General features: G+C 40.2%; 3 pseudogenes; 1 reads left to right on the forward strand and 2 right to left on the reverse strand.

The window, feature by feature from the left end:
* Window positions 1-915: 915 nt before the first annotated feature.
* LOC148295819 (uncharacterized) lies at window positions 916-22,061 on the forward strand (annotated as a pseudogene).
* Window positions 8,040-9,516, reverse strand: LOC148295820 (uncharacterized; annotated as a pseudogene).
* Window positions 9,690-10,637, reverse strand: LOC148295821 (uncharacterized; annotated as a pseudogene).
* Window positions 22,062-22,262: the final 201 nt, after the last annotated feature.

Genomic DNA, 22,262 nt, shown 5'->3' on the forward strand with positions numbered 1-22,262 from the left:
TAGAATTTAAAGTTAGAATTTATGACCTCCAAATTCCATGTTTTTTCCCATTAATAATTTCTAAATTTATATGTTTTTTATTTATCCAAATACAGGAATTAGTTCATTTCAATTTACAAATTCAGACTTTTATCAAAATCCCAAGTTTATTTCCCACATCCAAACACATTGTTAATTCCCATTTTACATCATTTTAGAATTCCATGTAATTTCAATTTCTTCATCCAAACAGAGGGTATGCTTTTGTTTGGTTGGCAATATTTCTAATAAACAATAATAATAAATTACTTATTAGAGCATATATATTCAGTAAGATAAAATAAAATAAATATTATATAAAGTTCAGAAAGGCGGGAGGAAGTTTCGATACCCTGACCCCTCTCTTCAATACCCAGCAACTTACCACCAAACCACCAAGACACCACCTTGTGTTATACTTCAATAATAAATCTAAGGCATTATACCCTCTCTTAATTCCTCCTAAGCTGCGCTGCACCCCACTCACTCTGGTCGACTAATCCACTCTCCAACCGGTGCCTGTCTCTTGAGGCCTCTATCATCTTCTTCGCACTGCCAAACCTAAGACAATCAAATCCACATCCAGGTTTTCCATTTGAAAATAAACGGCGGCGCCTGTCTCTCTCTCCTCCATTGCTTGTGTCTCTTCTTCCTCCTCTCTCCTTCTATGAGACTTCATGTTCTTCCTCTCTCTCTCTCTCTCTCTCTCTCTCTCTCTCTCTCTCTCTCTCTCTCTCTCAGACACAAGTTTTTTTTTTCTCTTATAAGACTGTATTTGCACCATTGTAACAGATAAGACTGCCTCCTCTTCTTGACTGCGTTTGCTGCTCCATTAAAGTTTACATATTGAAAAACTCAAAATTCCGAGCATAAATTGAGTAGAGAAAGCAAGAGAGAATGAAGTTGGACGTGAACATGTTGAGATACCTCTCCAAAGAGGATTTTAGGGTCCAAACTGCCGTGGAAATGGGAATGAGAAATGTAAAAGCCTCTGATACTCTTTTGTATTTTAAATGCAATAAATTACCAGCATAGCTTATCTTAAGTATGCATTTACTTAAATTTAAAGTTTTTCCCTTTCTTTTCTTTCAGCATGAAATTGTACCCTGTGAGCTAGTGGAGCGCATAACTTCACTCAAGTATGTATTTTGTTTGTACCATAATCAAATGGGCACATTTGGTACTGGGAGACCAGTACGCATATAAACTTATAACCTGCCGAAGGTAAGACACTTCTGGAAATCCCTAAACACTGATGACATCATCATGATCTCAGCAACCGAAGACACCTTCCTCAGATGAGGCAATTGCCTGCTGAAGGCGATCAACTACAGAACTTAAGCCTTGGACGTGAATCATGATTTGCACAAAGTCCCACAGTGAAACTTTGTGCAAACTCCCACTTTCATTTCTCCATAAAAGATGAATAGTGCCTAAGTAAAAACGGTAACTACTTTTCACCTTTATTGTTACTCTCTCGAGGTTATCTCTCATACATTGGGCATTGATCCCAACGTACGTCTTGTTCGGCAAAACCGTCGTGCCTACGAAGCCATGAAGACTGAAGTTGAGAAGTTGCACATCATTGGCTTCATTAAGGAAGTAGATTATCCCTCATGACTGGCGAACGTGGTCATGGTTCGCAAGTCTAAGCGTGGTTGGCGCATGTGTGTGGACTACACCAACCTCAATCATGCTTGTCCCAATGATAGCTTTCCTTTCTGTAAGATCCCACATTGACCAAACGGAGAGGGGGTGATGTGCCTTATATGTACATGCCCGCATCCATCTAGCACGAGGCCTTTTGGGAGCTCACTGGCTTCGGAGTCAGGAGAACTCCGAAGTTAAGCGAGTTGGGGGCCAGAGCAATCCCAGGATGGGTGACCCACTGGGAAGTTGGTCGTGAGCTCCAAGAAACAAAACCGTGAGGGCAGAGAGGGGGGCCCAAAGCGGACAATATCGTGCTACGGCGGAGCCAGTCCTGGGATGTGACACTTTCCCCCAAATTGACCAGCTTATTGACGCAACAGCAGGCCATGAGCTTGTCAGCTTTATGGATGCTAATTCTGGGTACAACCAAGTCTTCATGCATCCCGATGACCAAGCTCACACATCCTTCATCACAGATCGGGGCCTATAGTGCTACAAGGTGATGCCCTTTGGCCTAAAAAATGTTGAAGCTACTTACCAGCACCATGGAGGTATACACTGACGACATGTTAGTTAAGAATCGCCCAGCAGATCAGCATATCACTAACCTATCTACTATGTTTGACGTGCTAAAGCATTACAACATGTGCCTCAATCCCACAAAATGTGCCTTCGGCGTTGCTTCAAGGAAGTTCCTTGGCTTTATGATCAACCAGAGAAGCATTAAGGCTAACCCTAAAAACATTCAGGCCATCCTGGACATGAAGGTGCCAAAGATAGTCAAAGACATCCAGAGCCTTACTGGACGTATGGCAGCCTTTACCTGATTAATCTCCAAGGCTACCGATCGTTGTACCCCATTCTTCAAGGCCCTTAAGGGCAATAAGCGTAACTTCATCCGGACCCTAGAGTGCGATAAAGGTTTCACCGAGCTGAAGGCTTATATGAGCCAGGCACCTCTCCTCTCCACACTTGATTCGGCAACCAACTGGGGCTAAACACCCTGTTTACTATGTCAATAAAGCACTATAAGACGCTGAGGGTCGTTATTCTGACATTAAGAAACTTGCCCTCGCCTTGGTTGTTTCAGCTCGACGACTTCAGCCATTTTTTCAAGCCCACACAATTCATACCCTCACTAATCAGCCTCTAAGACAAGTCTTGCAGAAGCCTGAGACATATGGCAGGCTAATTAAGTGGGCAATCGAACTTGGGGAGTTTGATATCCACTTCAAGCCGCGACCATCTGAAAAAGGACAAGCATTTATTGATTTTATTTCATAATTCACCGAACCTATACCTTCGGTCCCTTCCCAGATCATTGTTGAACCTACTTCGACACCGAATCTAATCCACCTTGCTGCTGAAGGCAACTTCGACCTTAGTGAGCCACTATGGACCCTTCATGTTGATGGATCTTCCAATTCCAAGGGTTGTGGTGCAGTTTTAGTCCTCACTTCCCCAAATATGGTGGTTCTGGAGTACGCCATTCGCTTCAACTTCCAAACTTGCAACAACGGGGCAGAGTATGAAGCACTCATAGTTGGCCTTCGGCTAGCCAATGAGATGGAAGCTAGAAAAATTCAGATATTCAACGAATCTTAGCTGGTCGTTCATCAATTCAATCATGACTTCCTTGCCAAAGACACCTCCATGACAATATACCTTCAGTATACCCACCAGCTACTGAAAAATTTCAGCGCTTATCGCATCAGCCAAATCCTACGCTCTAAAAACATCCATTTATTCACAAGGCCTCCGCCCATCACTTTCCCAATTTCCACAAATATCATCTAGGCGGAGCAAGAGAAAATACCCTCTTCTCTTAAAGTTTTGATGAATGCAAAGAGGTCACGGTCGCTTGTTATTGCCTGAGAAAAAGAAGAAGAAGAGTAAATATATTATATACATGAGCCTTTATGTTTTTGGTTAGAGAGTGAGAGTGAGTGAGAGAGAGATTTAAATCCCATCTCTTTTCTTTCGTCTGCATCTGCTTTTACGGGAATCTATGGAATCTTTCTTAACTTCACTCATCCATCCTTGCATTAAACAACAAGAAAAAATATATACACACACATATATGTACATGTATTTGATTTCTGGTCATTGTGACATAAGGAGGTCATAGTCGCGTGATCTTGCCTTGCCCAAGAATAAGAAGAAAAGTAAATATATATAGATGTTTATGTTTATGGTTTTAAGATCTCTGGTAGGGAAAGGCGAGAGAGATCCCAACGTCTCTTTTCTACGTCCATCCTCCTCTCTCTGTCGCTCTATGCACCCAAGTTTTCTCGAAATGTGAATTGTAAGAGGGAAGCTTTCATGTGCACCCAATATTAATTTAGTCGGACAAACTAATCTTGCTTAATATTCATTGTTTTGTTTTGTTGGTTTGATGCTTACACCTTTACAACTTTTTCATTTTACATTCGATTTTGACATAAATTAATACTTAATTAATTAAATTATTACAATTCTCATTATTTTTTGCTAGTCCAACCTTGATCGAGGTTGATCTAGCCTTGGGAAGTTGGCATTCACCATGTTGGCCTGAGCATTAGGAAACAAATTCTGATTGACACCCATTGTAGCTTTCTCTGGAAATTTCAAGGTCTTTCGATCCATGAGGTCCTGCACAATATTTCGGGAAATGAGGCAATTATTAGTTGCATGAGACCATACATTATGCCATTTGCAAAAAGTCTTATTTCTAAGTTTGTTAGCCGACGGAATATCATGACCATTAACATCCACTGCATGGACATCCGTGGTTCTAGATGTGGAAGGTTTTGGCAAATCTCTATAAAAGGTCGGCCGAGATGTCGACCGATTATTTTGTTGTTCTTCCTTTAGAAGAGCTTCATATCGATCCACTCGAAGTAGGAGGTCGTAAATGTCGCGAAACTTAATACCCTCAAACTTATTCCGGAGATCAAGCAACAATCCACCTTGGGCCAACTTTGCAAACTCATGTTCAGGCTTGTTAACCGTACATCTAGCCCTTGCTTCACTGAACTTTCCCAAGTATTCTTGGACTGACTCATTTGATCCTTGACGCATCTTGGCCAAGTCGGCCATCGAAACCTCTAGCTATAGCCAAAAAAATTGTTTGTGGAAGATTTGCTTCATTGTCTGCCAATTTGGAATGGAGTTCTGAGGAAGTTTGACATACCATGAAAAAGCAGCCCCTGTGACGATACTTGGGAATAACCATAATTTCAAGGCCTCACGATGTCCGATTTCAGCACATTGAGCCGTGAATTGGCCAATATGCTCCACGGTTGATTGAAGTCCATTTCCTGACAACAATGCAAAATCCAGAACTTTGAATCCTCATGGAAACTCCTCTTGATCAAAATGCTCCAGATAAGCCCTCCAGTAAACTGGTCTACCAATCCTCCTAGCATGAGGCACCATATTTTGGATAATTTATTTCCTAGTAGTGGATTATTCAAGTTCGTGTTCCCACCAAGATTATTCCATCCACCGATTCCTGCGAATTGGTTGATATGAGTTCCATCAAAGTTGACTCCTGCCCCCTGGTGGACCTGTGGACGACATTGGTTATATGGCGGAAATTCTTGGAATTGGTTAGCCGCAACATATGGGTTATTACCTATCGGCAGAACATTAACCGCTAGGGCTGGGTTACCCCCAGCTGGTGGATTCGGTTAAGGCGGATTCACACCCAAGACATTTGGTTGAACCTCCACTTGAGGCCCCACCGCTGGCACTCCATTCGGAGCCACTTGATTCCCATTTTGGCCATTTTGTTGGCCTAGAAATCGATCAAACCTCTCATTTATCTGAGCATTTTGGGTAGCTTTGGTTTGACCCATGTCTTGCATTCGTTGATGGTTGAGTTAGTTTGATGTCTCCATTTCTCGGATGAGCTGTTGGATCTTTAGCGAAGTGGCCGGATTCAGCCTTAAGATTGGTCCTCCAACGACTTCCGTAACATCTTCAACCACCACATAGTTAGGGTCAATGACCGTAGCTCGGCCATTGCCATTTTGAATTTGTTGTCCGTTCATAACATTTTATGGCTGAGTGTTCATAGGAAGTGAACCAGCCATGCTTGTCTCCAATTTTGAACGAAGTCTAGACTCTTCAAACTCTTGATCTCTTCCAGGATTCCCCTTAGTGTTTATGACCATACAAAACCTAGTTGTCTTATTGGGCGTGCCAAATTATGTTTCCCTCTTTTCGGCCGAGGTGGTCGATGGAAGGAACTTTTAGTCATTCTTCTCTTGGATTGCGTAGGCGTGCCACCACCAAGCTACTGACTGGCTCGAATGGAAAAAGTTAGATTGTTGTGTTCGTGCTTCTGAATTTTAACCAACTGATTGATCGGCCAAGCAAGGAACCTCTTCTTGGCCTAAGTTCTTTCACTTCCTCGGGGTCGAGGATGGTTAGGTTTTGTATGAGTATTTTAGTATTTTTGAGATTTTAATGATAATAATGTAAATGAAATTAAAAGATGCGATTAAACTTAAAAACAAGAATTAAAGTGCGATAAAGTAAATCAAAGCAATAGATAAACGTAAATTAAACGAAGGATGAAATAAGAACGATATAAACGATAAAGGCAATAAAATAAAGCAATCTAAAATTAAATTAAACTTAAAGAAAATTCGATAACAATTAAAAATAAGTGATAAACTTGAATCTTAAAACAACGTAATGGCAAATGCAAGAAATTAAACTTACACTAACGAAAGCGAAGAACTGATCTAGTCTACTTGCTTGGAAAATAAAAATCTAGTCTAGGGATATAAAAATGAAAGACAAAAAGTAGGTTTTTGTGTCTGATGTCGGGGTCCTTTGCTCTTTGTCTAATGAGGTTTATATAGGGGCATCCGTCAGCCCATGGGCTGGCCATTAAATGGCCAAAGGTCAACTTCGTTCAAAATCTTTCCTTGTGTGGCTTCCTAAATTCGCGGAATTGATTCGAATGAGATAATTGGATTGCAAATCTAATCACTTGATTCTCTCATTCTTAGGAATGTTTCAAGTTGACATCACTCCCTTTGATTGCTTTCCTTGGATGGATCTCGTCACATGCATGAAAACATCCGAAAGTGTTGGGTCTACTTCCGTGGGCTGGGCTTGCACCTTTGAGACTTGTCTTGAGATCTAGTAAGACGGACTTCTAATCTTGAGAAAATAATCCCATGATGTTGGAGTGGCTGGAAATTCAATAAATCCACATGCATCCTCAAGGTGTCTTAATATGAATCATCACTTAAAATGTAATATATTCATCAAATAGGCCACTTAATGGCCATTGAGAATGCCTAAGCCATAAGGCCATGACTTGCATGTAGGCATAAAGAGAATTCAAGGCACAAAGGCCTGAGGCCTAAGTCTCTAATGGCCACTTTGCCCAAGTCAACCCATAAGGCCATTGTTTGGCCTTACCAATTATATATATATATAATAAATATAAAAAAAACCCATATGAACAACCTAATAAATAAAAACAACTCAACCCAGTTTATATACATACAATTTACATATATAACTTGAATGAGGTGAACTAAAGGGCAACACCCACTAGTCGAATAAAACCTCAACCACACAAAGCCCAATTCCATTCGCACAAAAGCTTCAACCAATTCCAAACTAGCCAACACTTTCATTCCATCTAGTCGTACAAAATTAGTCACGCATCTCTCCAGCTGCTACCTTCCCAGCCGTACTTTTCCAGCCAACACAAGATCAATCTACTCAAGACCAGCCACCAAAGCTCCAACCAACTCCTTAGCCATTATATTAGAACACTTTATTTGTGAATGGTCATTGATCAATATATATATATTAAAATATTTCATTTGTTTTGGGCATGGTCATTGACCAATCACCACCTCCATCAGCATATATGTTTAGCCAACTATTCGATTCCAACCCAAGTACCAACGTGTGGGCCAATGTTGGCTTCTTTGATAAACTTCCAGCATCTTATCAAAAAGAAACAAAACCCCACCTTTGTCACCGCACACTTCCAACCAACTAAATTCCCAACAACACAGCAGAAGACTCCAGCCGTTGCCTTCTCTAGCCAATTCTAAAACAGCCGTGAGCCTCACCAGCCACATCCTTCTGCGATGAAAGTCCATCTAACTTGGCCTTGTGTCTACAAGGAAGAGAGAACTCAGCCACCCCAATTCTTGCAAGAGGGACGGCTAGATAGTATCCTACGAGGTTCCAATTTTTGCAAGTAGATCTAGCCACTTGCTGAAGTCGGCTGGTGAAAGTTCCAATTTGATTTTTCACTTGGCTGATCCTTTATCCCAAATAGTTGGATTTTATTTATTTATTGCCATTTGTTTGTTGCATTTTCTTACTTGGCTAGGCCTCTTAGAATTGGATCTCTACCTGACTTGGCTTGGATTTGGGACCATTTGACCTGGCTGGAATTTGGTCTCCTTGACTTGGCTTGGAATTGAGACCACCTGACTTGGTTGGAATTTGGTGACCACATCTAAACAAGAAGCTAATTAGATGCATTCATTAAATTTGTAGCGATGCAATTTCTCAATGCTTCCATCTCTTGTGTTCCATTGTCATGAAGACTATGAAGTTCTTGTTGTACATCAACATCCCCACCTATCTCTTCACTTAAGATATCATTTGAAGCATCAAAATGTCTATCACGTTGGGCATGCCTTCTTATATAATTAAGAAGTGTCATTGTAGCAATGACTATCTTCCCTTGCTTGTTGAATGGATAATTAGGCATATCTCTTAAAATTTTCTATCTTTTCTTCCATACTCCATAGGTTCTTTCAATAATGCTCCTAATAGAAGAGTGAACATGATTGAATACCTCTTTATAACCCGTTGGTTGGCTTCCCCTACGAAAATCCGGGGGATGATACCTTTCGCATTTATATGGTCCCAAATAACCTCTTATTTGTAGGTACCCTGCACTACTAAATAATATTTCTCTGTGAAATACAACATTCATTTTTCTTAATATGTATATATAATTGGACTAAGTAAGTAATGACAAACACAAAGGTTAATTGTAAAAGTTTTACCACTTGGAGGCTTAGGGAAATTTAAATTTTCATTGCGTAGAACCAAAAGAAACACTCTTGTATCATGTGCAGTGCCTTCCCACCCGGCACATGCAAATATAAATTGCATGTCAAAGTTACATATGGCCATAACGTTTTGAGTTGGCATCCCTTTCCTACCAATATAAGGTACTTGATCTTGAGGTGGTATTGAAGCTTGAACATGTACTCCATCTATAGAATCAATACAATCCTAAAAATGATAGTTAATTCAATGTGTATAACTATAATTAGCAATAAAAAGTAGAGAGAAGTGATAGATGCAATTTTTACCTTAAAATGAGGCATATATCTAGAATCTCTCAATATTGCTTGTGGAATATCATTAAATTCACAATCCATCGGTTTGATGACATCCATTGCCATATGACATACAACATCCAACATGTAACTATAATATCTACTCACTAGAGTGTTGAAATCTTTCTTGTGCTAACATATTCCTCACACCATGTCCTAGCATGTGTACAAACATTCCCAATATCTCAATGGAATTCATATTCCTAGAACCCCTCAACCCATAATTAGATTGCAACTTATTAGATAATTTGTAAAATACATCTTTATCCATCCTCAACATGGTATAACATTTCCTATCATTCCCATGTAATAATTCCACCAACAAGATATTACCTGTTTGTGAAGAATCCATACAAGGGTTTTTATGAATATATTTCAGATAATATAATTCAATTGCTCGTGCACAAACGCATATAGATAGGTTAATCTCTTCCTCTTCATCATCTGGATTGTCCATATTTTCAAATAAACATGCAATTTATAACTATAATCATCAACATTCCCAATTAACCATAATCTATGATGTAAATTTAGTCCAAATAATAATTCATTGCAATAAAGTAATTATTCAAACAACATAAGCACAACAAACTAATTATCCAAACAACATAACCATAACAAAGTCATAAGTCAACTGTCCTATTGGTTGTTAAATTTGTAAGTTAGCCATGCAAGCTTGACATTAGGAGTCTTCATGGTAGAGAACATCTCTCGCTTCTCTTGATTAAAAAACAATCGAGTTGCAAACATCCACAAAGTGCTAGTAGGTTTACATCCAGGTAAAGATCATACAACTTCCATCACTTCAGGAATACTACTGCCCAGTTGCATTTTCATCATTAATGATGTTGCTGTGCTCTTACTCTCAACTGCACCAACAAGGTGGTTAATTTGGCCAGCTAGTTTTTCAGCACCTCCAACTTTTCTTCCTTTCTTATCTTTATGTTTTTTATTCAATTGTTCAGGTGCTCTCCTTTTCCCATTCCTTGTAGCATTCTTGATAGCTTGAATTGTTTCAATTGGATTGGAATCATATGAGTCATCACTTCCTTCTAGTGGGATAACATCACCCATGGATGCCTCTTCAGTTTTTGGTGGGAGTATACCACATGAAGGTGCCCAAGCATGTTCACCAATTGCATATTCAGCATTTATCTACATTATAGAGACATCTAGATTGTTAATATAAACGCATGTTAATAAAATAAAAAGGGGAAGACAAAAGATTAATCTAAAAAGAAATATTGCACGCACATGAATTTTATTACTCCACCACTCATCAGATGCATCAACAGTACCCTTGCTTAAATTCCACCCTATACTAGTTTCTTTGCCTATGAGTTCTTTCCACAATTTTCACACAATTTTGAGTGCATCCCACTTATTTTTCAGTTGCCCCTTATCATAATTATTTCCTGTCTCTTTATTAAAGTTGACTCTTAAATTTTCCCATCCTTCTTTTTAAAAATGAGTGCCAGGACGACGTCCGGCATCCACCTCCTTGATGCACAGATCACAGAATATGGATATATAATGGTTATTCCATGTAGCTGGAGCTTTTGATGAACTTCCCACATTCTTTCCCATCCTTACTAAAGCAATATGTGTTGAGGATGAGAAATAGATAATAGCGAATAATTGTCCCAATATACATTACATTGAAAGGCATAAAAATAGCAAAGTAGAGGAGGCAACTCCTAATATACAAAACCAATTAACACTAACAACAAAATAAGTAAGGATTATACTTACTTTAGAGCCATAGTTGAAGAAGGGGGTGTAAATACACTGTTGTTCAATCAAAAATTTCCAAGACCTAAGCTGATACTTACAATTACAAATATCTTAAATATTGATTAAGCTAATGTATTAGGCCAATGCAACTGGAATGGCCAAGTGAGATGTAAACAGCACTTAGAAATGAAAAATCCTAGAATTAATATCAACTAATTTTTTTAATGAATTTGTGTCATAATTCTGAAGCATTTCTCGGTAAACCAATTGAAGATTATTGTGCTTGGATTCTTGACTCTGAGAAGTGGGGAGGTTTGTTAAAAAGAAAAAAACTTTCCTTTTCCTACATGTATGAATATTGGTTACCAAACAAAATGCACGATGAATATTGGTTACCCTAAACCCTCTCCCGTGTCTTCCCCCTAAAGCCCCAAGAACACAAAGCCCCCAATCTCATAGAAACAAAAACAAAAAAAAAAAAACAAAACAAAAAATAAAACAAAAAAAAACCTAATTTCATAACATACATAAACCCAAAAATCATAAATGTAATGAAAAGAATGAACTCACTGATGAGTGGCTGATCGTTGTTAGCAATTAACTTCCTTGATTGAGACTGGAATTTTGAGATGTAGGAGGAGGAAGAAGAAGAAACGTGAGAAGAGCAGTGAGACTTTGAGAGTGAAGGTCTGAGAGAGAGTGAGCGAGATCTATTTTTGTCAAGAGGGTCAAGCGTTGTCATTTTGTAAAATATTTAGGGGCATTATAGGAATTATGAAACTTTCATTAATCAACTAACGACTCTTTTTTGAAAGTTGGCTTATGGCCACTTTGAGAAATCGCTTTTTATGAGGATTGTTTTTAAAATAAGCTAGTTTTCTTTGGTTTACTAAACACTTTTAGTTGTAATATTTTTATTTTAAGCTGCTTTTTTTTTCCTTAAACACCACACTCCTAAACGCCACCTAAGTCCATATACTCTCGCTCCTTCTCCGAAAGCAACACCCTCACCAAGTCCACCTCGTCTTCTTTCTCCTTCGACAACGGATTCCACTTGACTAAACTTGCATTAACAAGAATATGGTTAGTCACAACTCATCAGGCTTCGGCAACAACAATTCTTACAACAAGCACATGCAAGTAATAGAAGCCACAAGTTGCGACCAAAGATCTATAGATTAAAAATGGCTAGGTACATGTTTGGTGACAGTCTTCCCTGGCGCGCACTCCCAGTTGTCGAAGGCCAAGTACCACTGATTCCTCCAGGACTTTTACGAAGATGGCATGCGCCTTATGAAGTAGCCTCTCTCTTTTGCCTTTCGGCAATTTGCCTAGACACAAAATACAAGTGCATGAATTGCTCAAAGGTTGGCTTCCCCAACTTCGCCAACTACCATGCAATATAAATCCCATGAAGAAGAATCCAAAAGTTGGAATTATATTGGCCCAGTGCATATCCTAGCTTTGACAACATCATTTGAACCCACGAATGAAGCTGCAGTCTAAACCCATGCTTATAGATATCCGTGAATATCAACACACAGCCCTATGAAGGATATCTTACTGTATCTGTCGAAGTTTGTAGCCTTAACCCTATTGAGGGAGGAATGCTATAATTGGCCTTGAGCTCTTCAATCTCCTCTTCGATCAGTCCATTCTTTTTGGGTATGGGAACTCCAACTGGCACATCTATACCCGTCGAAGCAGAAGCTACCACTACATCACCAGACACCGATGATGCTTCCTGATTACTAGACCCCTCTTCTGGTAAATGGGGCAAGGCAAGAATTCGATTGCCTACTGCCTTTAGGGCAACATAATTTCTCTGCATCTCCCCATAGGCTGCCATCCCAAAATCTAACGATTGCTCTTCCCCTTGACCCTCATTAACCAACATCCTACCTTCATCTATCATACCCTCTAGAACATATTCCAATTCAGAACTCTCATCATCAGCATCCTCAGAACGTTACGCTCCTCAATTTCATTTTCTTCCCCACCGAAGACAAGGGATCATGAAGGATGGAATGCCTAGGGTTTCTTACTCTAAAGATGATTTTCAATGTTCATACACATATTCAAAGGCTCATGCACGAATTCAAAGCATACATACATTTCAATCTAAAAAATGGCGAAACATACATGAATACCTTGTTATCACCACTGTGAATGACCGTCGGAAATCGCATATGCCCTTGGGATATTTGCCGAAATTCGTCGCTGTCGTCCGGGTATTAGCTGGAAATCGCATATGCCACCTCAGGCCCCTAATCGGAAATCGCCTCCAATCTTCTCTTAAAATCTCTCTCCAACGCTACGTACCTCTGTTTCTAACCCTAGACAAGCTTTTATAGTCTAACACAATGCCGATGCCTCGATCCAAAAACCAAAGCCCATTATTACGCCATAACCGCTTTTGCCATGACACATCGATTTCCATGCTAAACATGACAAGTGGCTGGAGACTCGCACAAGGCATGTGCCGATCTTATAGGGACTATCGTGCGACAATCACGAAGTCACCTTGCTGAGCCTGCAGGGGATTCTCTCATGACACGCACGAAGTCACCCTACAAATCAGCAAGGCTCATGTCAAGCCTAACTGAGACTCTCGGGTGCCATGCACACAGTCCTTTTGTCGATCGACAAGGCTCGTGCAGAGCCTGCATGGGACTATTGCCCTCTATGCACACAGTCGCCATGTCGATCGGCAAGGCCTGTGCCGAGCTTGTAAGGGACTCTCGCTCAACAAGCATGAAGTCACCCTGTCGATCGACAATGGTAGTGCCAATCCTTCAGGGGACTCTCGCGTGCCATGCGCACAATCACCCTGCCACATGGGAATTTTGCGCGACAAGCACAAACTTACCTTGCTGATTGGCAAGGACCGTACCAATCCAACAAGGAACTCTCAGGCACCATGCGCACAATCACCATGCAGATCGGCAAGGCCTATGCCGAGCATGCAGGGAACTATCGTGCGCCATGCCCACAGTCGCCTTGCCGAGCTTGTAAGGGACTCTCATTCGACAAGCATATGAAGTCACCCTGTCGATCGCCCTGCCTCATAGGACTCCCGCACGACAAGCACGAAGTCACCTTGTCGATCAACAAGGACCTTGCCGATCCTGCAAGGAACTCTCGCGCGCTATTCACATAGTCACTGTGCTAATCGGCAAGGCTTGTGCCGAGCGTGCAGGGGACTATCGTGCGCCATGAGCATAGTCACCATGCCGATCGGCAAGGCCCATGTCAAGCATGCAGGGGACTCTCACGTGATAAGCACAAAGTCACCCTGTCGATCGCCAAGGCCCGTACCGATCCTGCTGGGGACTCTCGCTCGCCATGCACACAGTTGCCCTGCCGCAGGGGACTCTCGCGCGACAAGCACGAAGTCACCTTACCGATCAGCAAGGCCCATGCTGATCCTACATGCGACCCTATGCCATGCGCAAAGTCACTCTGTCGGTCGGCAAGGCCCGAGCCGAGCGTGTAGGGGACTATTGCGCACCATGTGCACAATCGCCCTGCTGATCTGCAAGGCTCATTCTGATCCCACAAGGGGCTCTCGCGTGACAAACGCCAGTCACCCCACCGATCGGCAAGACCTATGCCAATCACTTGCCTACATGCCCGACACCAACTCAACAACTTAACCCAGTTACCTCCTTGCCGAAGCAACTCCTAGCTTTCAAACTTGGGGGATTGGGGGATTGCCTAAGATATTCACCATACCGAAACACTCGATCTGATTATTCGACATTTTACAAGTTCCCAACCCCCCAGAAAAAATCATATTCGTAAAGCAGAAACATAGACGTACTCCTATTAATGTGGAACATACACCGGATTAGTCTATTCTAATTAATTGTAAAATCATCCATAACTGTAGTCAAAACAACAATACTTATTCGTGTTCTGGAACTAAAAAAAGTCTTTGAAAATTTAAACTTGATGTTGATTTTACAGCCAATTCATTGATTAAATTCAATAAATAACCAATTTATGTTACTAATGATTTTCTATCATTTACATTAAATGGATTTGTTTTTTGTTAAAGTTCTAAGTAATTAATAATAAGAAGGATACCATGAATTTTATTTATACAAACCCTTTCTATGCAATTTTTTTTTTATAGAAGCTTCATTTATTATTGAAGGTGTAAACAATTTTTTGATCCATTCCTGGTAGGGTCCATTCAAGAAAGGATCATATTTTTTTGTTAAGTATTCTTTTTTAGTCTTATCATTACACAATCTAGTTCTTTTTTCGAGTACATTCAGAACAATAAATGCTTTATTTAGAGTTCACTTCTTGATCGGCAACTTGGGGGACAACTGTTTGTACCATAATCAACCGAGCACATTTGGCACTAGGAGACCAGCGTGCAGATAGACTCATAGCAATTGCCTGCCAACGACGGTTGCCAAAGTTCTCAACTACAGAACTTAAGCCTTTGACACGTGTCGCCACCCCGGTGATTTGCACAATGTCCCACATCGAAATTTTGTGCAAACTCCCACTTTCATTTCTCCATAAAAGAGGAATAGTGCCCAAGTAAAAGGGGTAACTACCTTTTCACCTTTACTATTACTCTGTTGAAATCACTATGTACCCCACACTTGCTGATAAGCATCAGAGAGCCTTCAGCAAGTACCACACCGGTACCCGAAGCTTGACGATTGCTTATTTCATCTTTCTTCTGCAAGATCACCGTTGCCGAATGTCCACAACCCCTTAGTCCTACTGAAGACTCCACAGTTATTATATCTAAGTTGAATCCAATTTTGGACATCAACATATTTAGTTTTGAATTTTGTTATTGTTGAATTTGAAATTGCCCATCTTTTTCTATAACTGTGACATAATCCTCAAATTTACAGGCATAGAGGCACTTATAAAGTTCTCAAGAATCTGCTCAAGCATAAGCTCTTGCATCATGACTCTTCTAAATGTAATACAACTGTTGTGATTCTAACAATCAATAATATTTGTTTTGAATTTTCTCTTATGTTCTTTGTTGTTAAGTAAATATAGATGATGGTTTTCAACTCACATACCTCGGTTAAGATTTTCTTGCAATCAAATCTTTGGTCAACCGTGGAGTCTTTGTATCTATTGGTTGACAAATTGGTGTAGGGAAAGAGTCTGTTATTTTCTTTTCCTTTTTGCATTATATAAAAAAATGTTTGCGCCTACCATTCCTATTATCCATTGTCATTATTCTTCATATAATTTCTTTTTGTTTTTAAAAAAATATATCTTTGAGGTGGCCACGGAAGATGGTACTATGATGGCAATGAAGTTACATAGACTCAGTAGAGTTACTTTTAAAGCTGTTAAATCAAAGCGTGATTACTTAAAACATCGTAGCAGTTTTAGTTGGCTCTACTTGTCCCGCCTTGCTACACTCAAAGAATTCACTTTTATGAAGGTTTGCCTTTAGCTTTTGGCATTTTATCTTTGTGTGTTGCCCGATTATGTATTTATCATGTTTTTTTTTTTTTAATATCTTTATGCTTTCCTTCTGCTTGGGGAAGCCTTAGAAGAGCATGGTTTTCTTGTTCCTAATGTTATGGATTGTAACATGCATTATGTCATTATGTCACTAGTACAAGGATGTAAGCTTCTTCTTCTCAAAATTGCAACGTGCAGGTGAAGCAATTGCAAAATTCAGAGATGGTTTTTGAAGCAATCATTGGACTTGTTGTTCGCCTAGCAAAACATGGTTTAATTCACTACAACTTCAACGAATTTAACATCATGGTAAGCATTTCAAGCAGTCTTTGATATTACAACATTGCAACTTCCACATTGCATTATGTTTCATAATCTTGTCATTGTGTTTTCCTCTGCTCACTTGCTACAATTTTCCTATATGCTTGTATTAATATTTCAGTTAACATATGTGCTCCAAATGCCTTTTTAGCAAGGGCGGAACCAGAAATGTTTTCACGGGTGGGCTAGCTAAAGTTATTAGTTTAAAATTTAATGATGTTTTTTTTTTGTACTTCTAGATTCTATAGTATTTCTAGAAATAAAAGCATACATTAAATCATACAAACCACGCTAGTTCGTCAACAAGGTCTAACCCAGTGGAAAATGGCCTTCACTTGTAGACCATTGGTCTCAGGTTTGAACCTCCATGGCACCTTGGTAGTGTGTGAGTGTGAGAAAACCCCCTCCCCCTTGTATTTTTTTGTTAAAAAAAAAATACACACTAGTTCATAGTTTAATTGATTAATTTCCAATGAATTTTTTCCTTCTTATATAAGTGATATTGGGTGAGGGGGAAATCGAACTTAGGACCTCGAGTGCAAAGCTGAATGTTAATTTCTAATCAGCTTTAACTAAAAACAAATACATATTAAATGCAACTAAAAAACACATATTATCAAAATGAAAATATGTTCAACAACATAATTGTAAGTGTACCTATTTTAATGTGTATGTTTACTGATTCTATGCAACTAAATTCATAAAGGCTTTGATTTTTTGGACTTTAATAGGTTAGTACATATTGGGCTATATATAAAACAAGTTAAATATATATATGTAACGCCTTGACCCAACAAATTGTTTTTATTTAATTATTTATTTGTGTAATTACATTTTTGACCTTGGGAGTAGCGGTACTTTAGTCACTTTTGTTTGGAAAGGAATTTGGGGAATTGAGTAGCACCGTTGCATAGAGCTCGTGAATACGAGTTCGTAGACATGCGGCAGGCTCAATTCGGAGTTAAAATGAAGAAGTTATGATCTACGGAAGTGCAATGGCACAACCGTAAATATCGCGAAGTTCCAATTTCAGTAAGAAATCAGATTCTTTTTTTTTTTCAGGAACTCTCTCTCTCTCTCTCTCTCTCTCTCTCTCTGTCACACATAACAGGCCAAAACTTTGGCCGACAATTTTTTCGTCGTCCGACAATCGTTTTTGGCGAAATTGGTCCCAAAAGTTTTGTATCAACGTCCCCTACCTAACCCAGCCCTTTTCGCAGCTTGAAAACCCAAGGATTTTGGACTGGAACGACTGGAAGTGTCGGTGGTTTTCGAAGTTTTCGATGCCCTTTCCAGCGACTCCAGTCACAGAATCCGATGAGTGAGGTATGCAACTTCACCTACTTTTCATGCTATAGCTGTTTATGAAATTGGTTTAGGTTAATTTTGGGAGTTTGAGAGAGTGGGTTAAAAACTCTATAATTGTCAACGGTTTGATGGTTTTACAGCCACTTCCCGGCCAAATTGGAGGTCGGTGCAGTTGTGAAAGATACTCCCCTAGTTGTGCTTGATCCATTGGTATATGTTTTGTCCGTTTTGGTTGAGATTTTTCGTTGCCGGAATTTTCTCAAGACACCCAATCGGTGGTGGCGCATGGCGACGCGTGCGCCTTGTGTCGGTGATTTGTTTTCAGACCTAGAATGATCCCTACGTCGTCCTGAGCACAATGGTATGCTCGGATTTGAATTTGGTTATCGTTTAACTATCGAATGAATATCACACGTATTATGCGATATTTGGGTTCGATAGGTTTGGATAGTTCGATCGGTTCCAATTTCACTTATATTATTCCATGTACCTCTGGGATCATGTAGGAACTTGGGGATCGAGAATCGGAGTCCCGGATACTCTGAATCAATGATTCTAAGTAGGCGAAACGATCGCCGTCCGATCATGTGATTGGCTTAGATCCGACCGCTTGATCAAGACTAAATCTTCGGAACTTGATCAGTAGACTTTGTTGGACCTATAGGAACTTTCGGGTCGAAAATCGAAGGTCGTGGGCCCCGTGGGCCTGATTGACCAATATGGAAAGTTTGACCATTTGGTTGACCATGAGTCTTCTGAGACCGTCTCATCCATCGGGAAGTGCTAGAATGACCCTATAAACCTTCTTAAGGGTTGGGCACACTTTGAGACCCGGGAACTAGAGTTTCGAGTTAAAGTTTGTTGTTGGGTATGTTAATTAATTAAATCCGTTTATTCTCTCAAATAGGTACCCAGGCGCAATGTATCGCTCAGGATGAACTCGTTCACAGTTGAGCTAGTTTTAGACTTGTTGTGAGTGGACTTTGTTTTCAAATGAATATTATTTTCATATTGGCAACTGTATGCATTATTGTGTTTTGGTCGGGTTTGAAATGTGATTTGATTGGAAATTGGTTTATTTGGGGTTAATGAGATTATGGGATTTCCATGGATTATTATTTATTTATTATTATTATTAAAGTATATGGATTTGGGTTTTGGACTATGGCGATGTTGGATTTGGATTTTGGTTATGTTTATGAAATTTGATAGGTTTTGGGATATGGGATTTATGTGGTTACACACCATTTGTTGTACCTTCCCCTGGTTCGTTATGGAAAAGATGATGGAATTATGGAAAAGAATTAAAGTTGTTCTTTGGGACCCATCAAGGCACACATATATTTTTTGGGAGGTGTGTCAGGATGTTAGTCTACGCGTATAACTGGATTTAGCCGCACGTGCGATGCAGGTCCCGGCGTGCGTGCTGGGAAGCAATAGTCCCTCAATTGGACTGCTCATCCCTAGCCACATGTATGTTGCAGGATCCCGACATGTGATTGAGAACAAACAATCCCCGAGTTGGATTGTTTCCCTTGGTACATATCTTGTTGTGGTGAATGTGTGTACGTGTCTATATGTATATCTATATATGTATATATATACGGGTATATGTGGATTAAATTTCTAGGTTGAGGTTTCTTGGGCATGTGCATTGAGAGTACTCTGCACAGGTATGAACATTTGAAATGAATTTCGGAATTGAGATGAGATATTTGGAAATTACTTGGCTTATTGTATTTTTACAAGGGTATAGTTACGAGAAAAAGGATTTTTGGGTTTTGATGATTATATTTCATATTAATGGGTTTACTTTGGCGGTGTTGAATTTACGGTTTTACAATAAGGATTAAATTAACAAGTTTACATTATTTTCTAGAATGGAGGGGTTCTTTATGTTGATTATAAATGGTGTTTAACGTTTGTTTTCGTGCACTCACATTTTCTGTTTTGCGCCCTGAAGGTTCTAGATAGCTGAGGTCGAGACCACCACGTCGAGGCATCATCGATATCTGCTCTGTAGGAGTGTGCTATTATCACTCTGTACATTTTATTTTTCCCTGGGTTGTAAACTTAATCTTTAGTTGCTCTACTTACTCGTTTAAGTTTGGGTAGAGGGCATGAAGCCCATTTGAATAGTATTAACTGTTGTGCGTGCCTTCACTTTGTGTATGTTGAAAGTTGCATTTATTTTGGCACTTGTTTGCACTTGTTTGCAGGTACTGTAAATTGGGAAATATTCCAATTACAGGGGAGATTCTGCCAAAATTTCGATAGAAGTCGAGTAGTCTATCAGTTTAAATTGGGGCTAAAGGGCTTTTTAGTAAAGCAGGTCCATCATGGCTTAGATGCCGGACGAGAAGCAAGGTTCGTCACAGATTCCAAGGGGGAATTCGGGTCGAGTCCTTTCAATATATATGTCTGATTTTTTTTATCCCCAAATCTCCCTAGGCTATAGCCCAGTATAGCCCTAGGATTAGTTCCGCCCATGCTTTTTAGCTTGCTCTTTCAACTCACTGGTAAACTTGTATTTATTTTCCAATTTTGGTTCTTTTAGATTGATGACGACGAGAAGGTCACCATGATTGATTTTCCACAAATGGTATCTATATCACATCATAATGCATAGATGTAAGAACTTGCTTCTTAAAAATATCAGCCATTTTTTCATACTGTTTATTGTAACGTTTGATTGTTGATTGTTAAACTGATTTGATTTGTTTACTTGCCGGATAATTTTGTTTATCAAATAGCATATTCTCATTTTATGAAGTTTCCATGTTTCAGGTACTTTGACTGTGATGTTGAATGTGTATTTAAGTTTTTTAGGAAGAGGTTAGTGTTTTTTTTTGTATCAAATAATATTAATCTTTAAGTCAAGTGTAACCACTTTTCACTTTCTGAATGTGAAATATTTACTTGGTCGGAGGAATTTATGCTTGAAAAACTAATGTGTGTGGGTCGAGTTGGTATGTGATAGGTTCTTCTCTATGGGGGTGTGTTAGGGGTAGATTGAGTTAATACATTCTGCACCTCCCCTCGCCGGAAAACACCATAGAGATAAGTAATCTAGACCTCTGGTCCGACTGGGTTGGGCAATAATGGCCACTAAGTGTTTGTGAAAGGCTTTAGAGCAATTCCAGCAATAGCCCTTTGCCAGTGCAGGACGGGGCCCAAGTGAGGTTTTGGAGTTCTAGCGCGCCTGAGCTGCCCGGGCAGCAGCTGGGTCCCAACTTCAAGGGCTTACGAATTGGGCTTCCCTTAAGCTAATTAAGACTTTAAGCACTCAAACTTGAAGTTCAGAATGTCTTCTTTCCAGCCATATATCATTTGGACCAATCCAAGGTCGGAGGAGGAAGTTAAGGCCAAAACAAATTGTTAACTCATTTTGCGCGCTGATAAAATCCATCCTGAGCATGGCTCTGTGTTTGCTAGGTAACAGACTCCATATTTATCCAATGGGGCTGAATTTTGGATATGTTATAGTACACACCCATTGGAACAACTGTCATGAAGAATGCTGCCTCATCCGAGCTGTGTAGGTTGCTGAAACAAAGCTTGCAATATGACCTACGGAAATGGACTGGCAGGGGGCTGTAGCCAAAATGAGTTTGTCTTTTAAGCTCTTCATCCATTCATCCAAATTAGGCCTTAACATGCTTGAATTGCATGAATTATGCTCTCTTGCTCTATTTGCCTACAAAACACACAAAGGGAGGCAAATAACTTAGAAATCTAAGAAACTAAGCAAAAGAAGTAAGTAAATAGGGCATGTATATGTATGAAATTATGAGCTTAACAGTGCACAAGGAAAAGGAGGTCACGGTCTCCTCACAAGGGGCCGATGGTGATGTGGTTGGCCACAGGGAAGGTAGGGTGCATCTGAACCAAGGGGTCACTGAGGCTGCGAGGTCGGATATGGGTCCCCTGCGGCTGGATGAGGATATCTCACAGATTCTTCATACTGCTCCAAGGCGTTTGGACAAGGGCAAAACAGTTTTGGGGGAAGATATCACTGCGGCTTCTGCTATCTTGGGGCCGCCAACCTCATTCTGCAAAGGTAGTATACGACGTGGCTTTCAGCGAGGCCGTGCCAGGCCTCGGGGGAGTCCGGTGATGACTGATAATACATCTGGTGCTAAGCGCACACCTGTGATGGGTCCCGGGGGTCGGGCCCATCACGAGCAATGACAATCTTATGCTGGAATGTTCGGGGTCTGGGCAACCCACGAACATTCCGAGCTCTGAGATTCCTTCTCAGAGATAAAAAGCCTCGTATCATCTTTTTGTCGGAGACCAAAAAGACGGTGCGCCAGATGGAGTGTGTGCAACGGCAGTTGGGTATGATGGGGTGCTTCAGTGTGGGAAGAGAAGGAAGGGCGGGGGGTTTAG

Source organism: Prunus avium, chromosome 3, assembly GCF_965620075.1.
Source record: "Prunus avium chromosome 3, drPruAviu1.hap1.1, whole genome shotgun sequence".
In the NCBI taxonomy this organism is placed as follows: Eukaryota; Viridiplantae; Streptophyta; class Magnoliopsida; order Rosales; family Rosaceae; genus Prunus; species Prunus avium.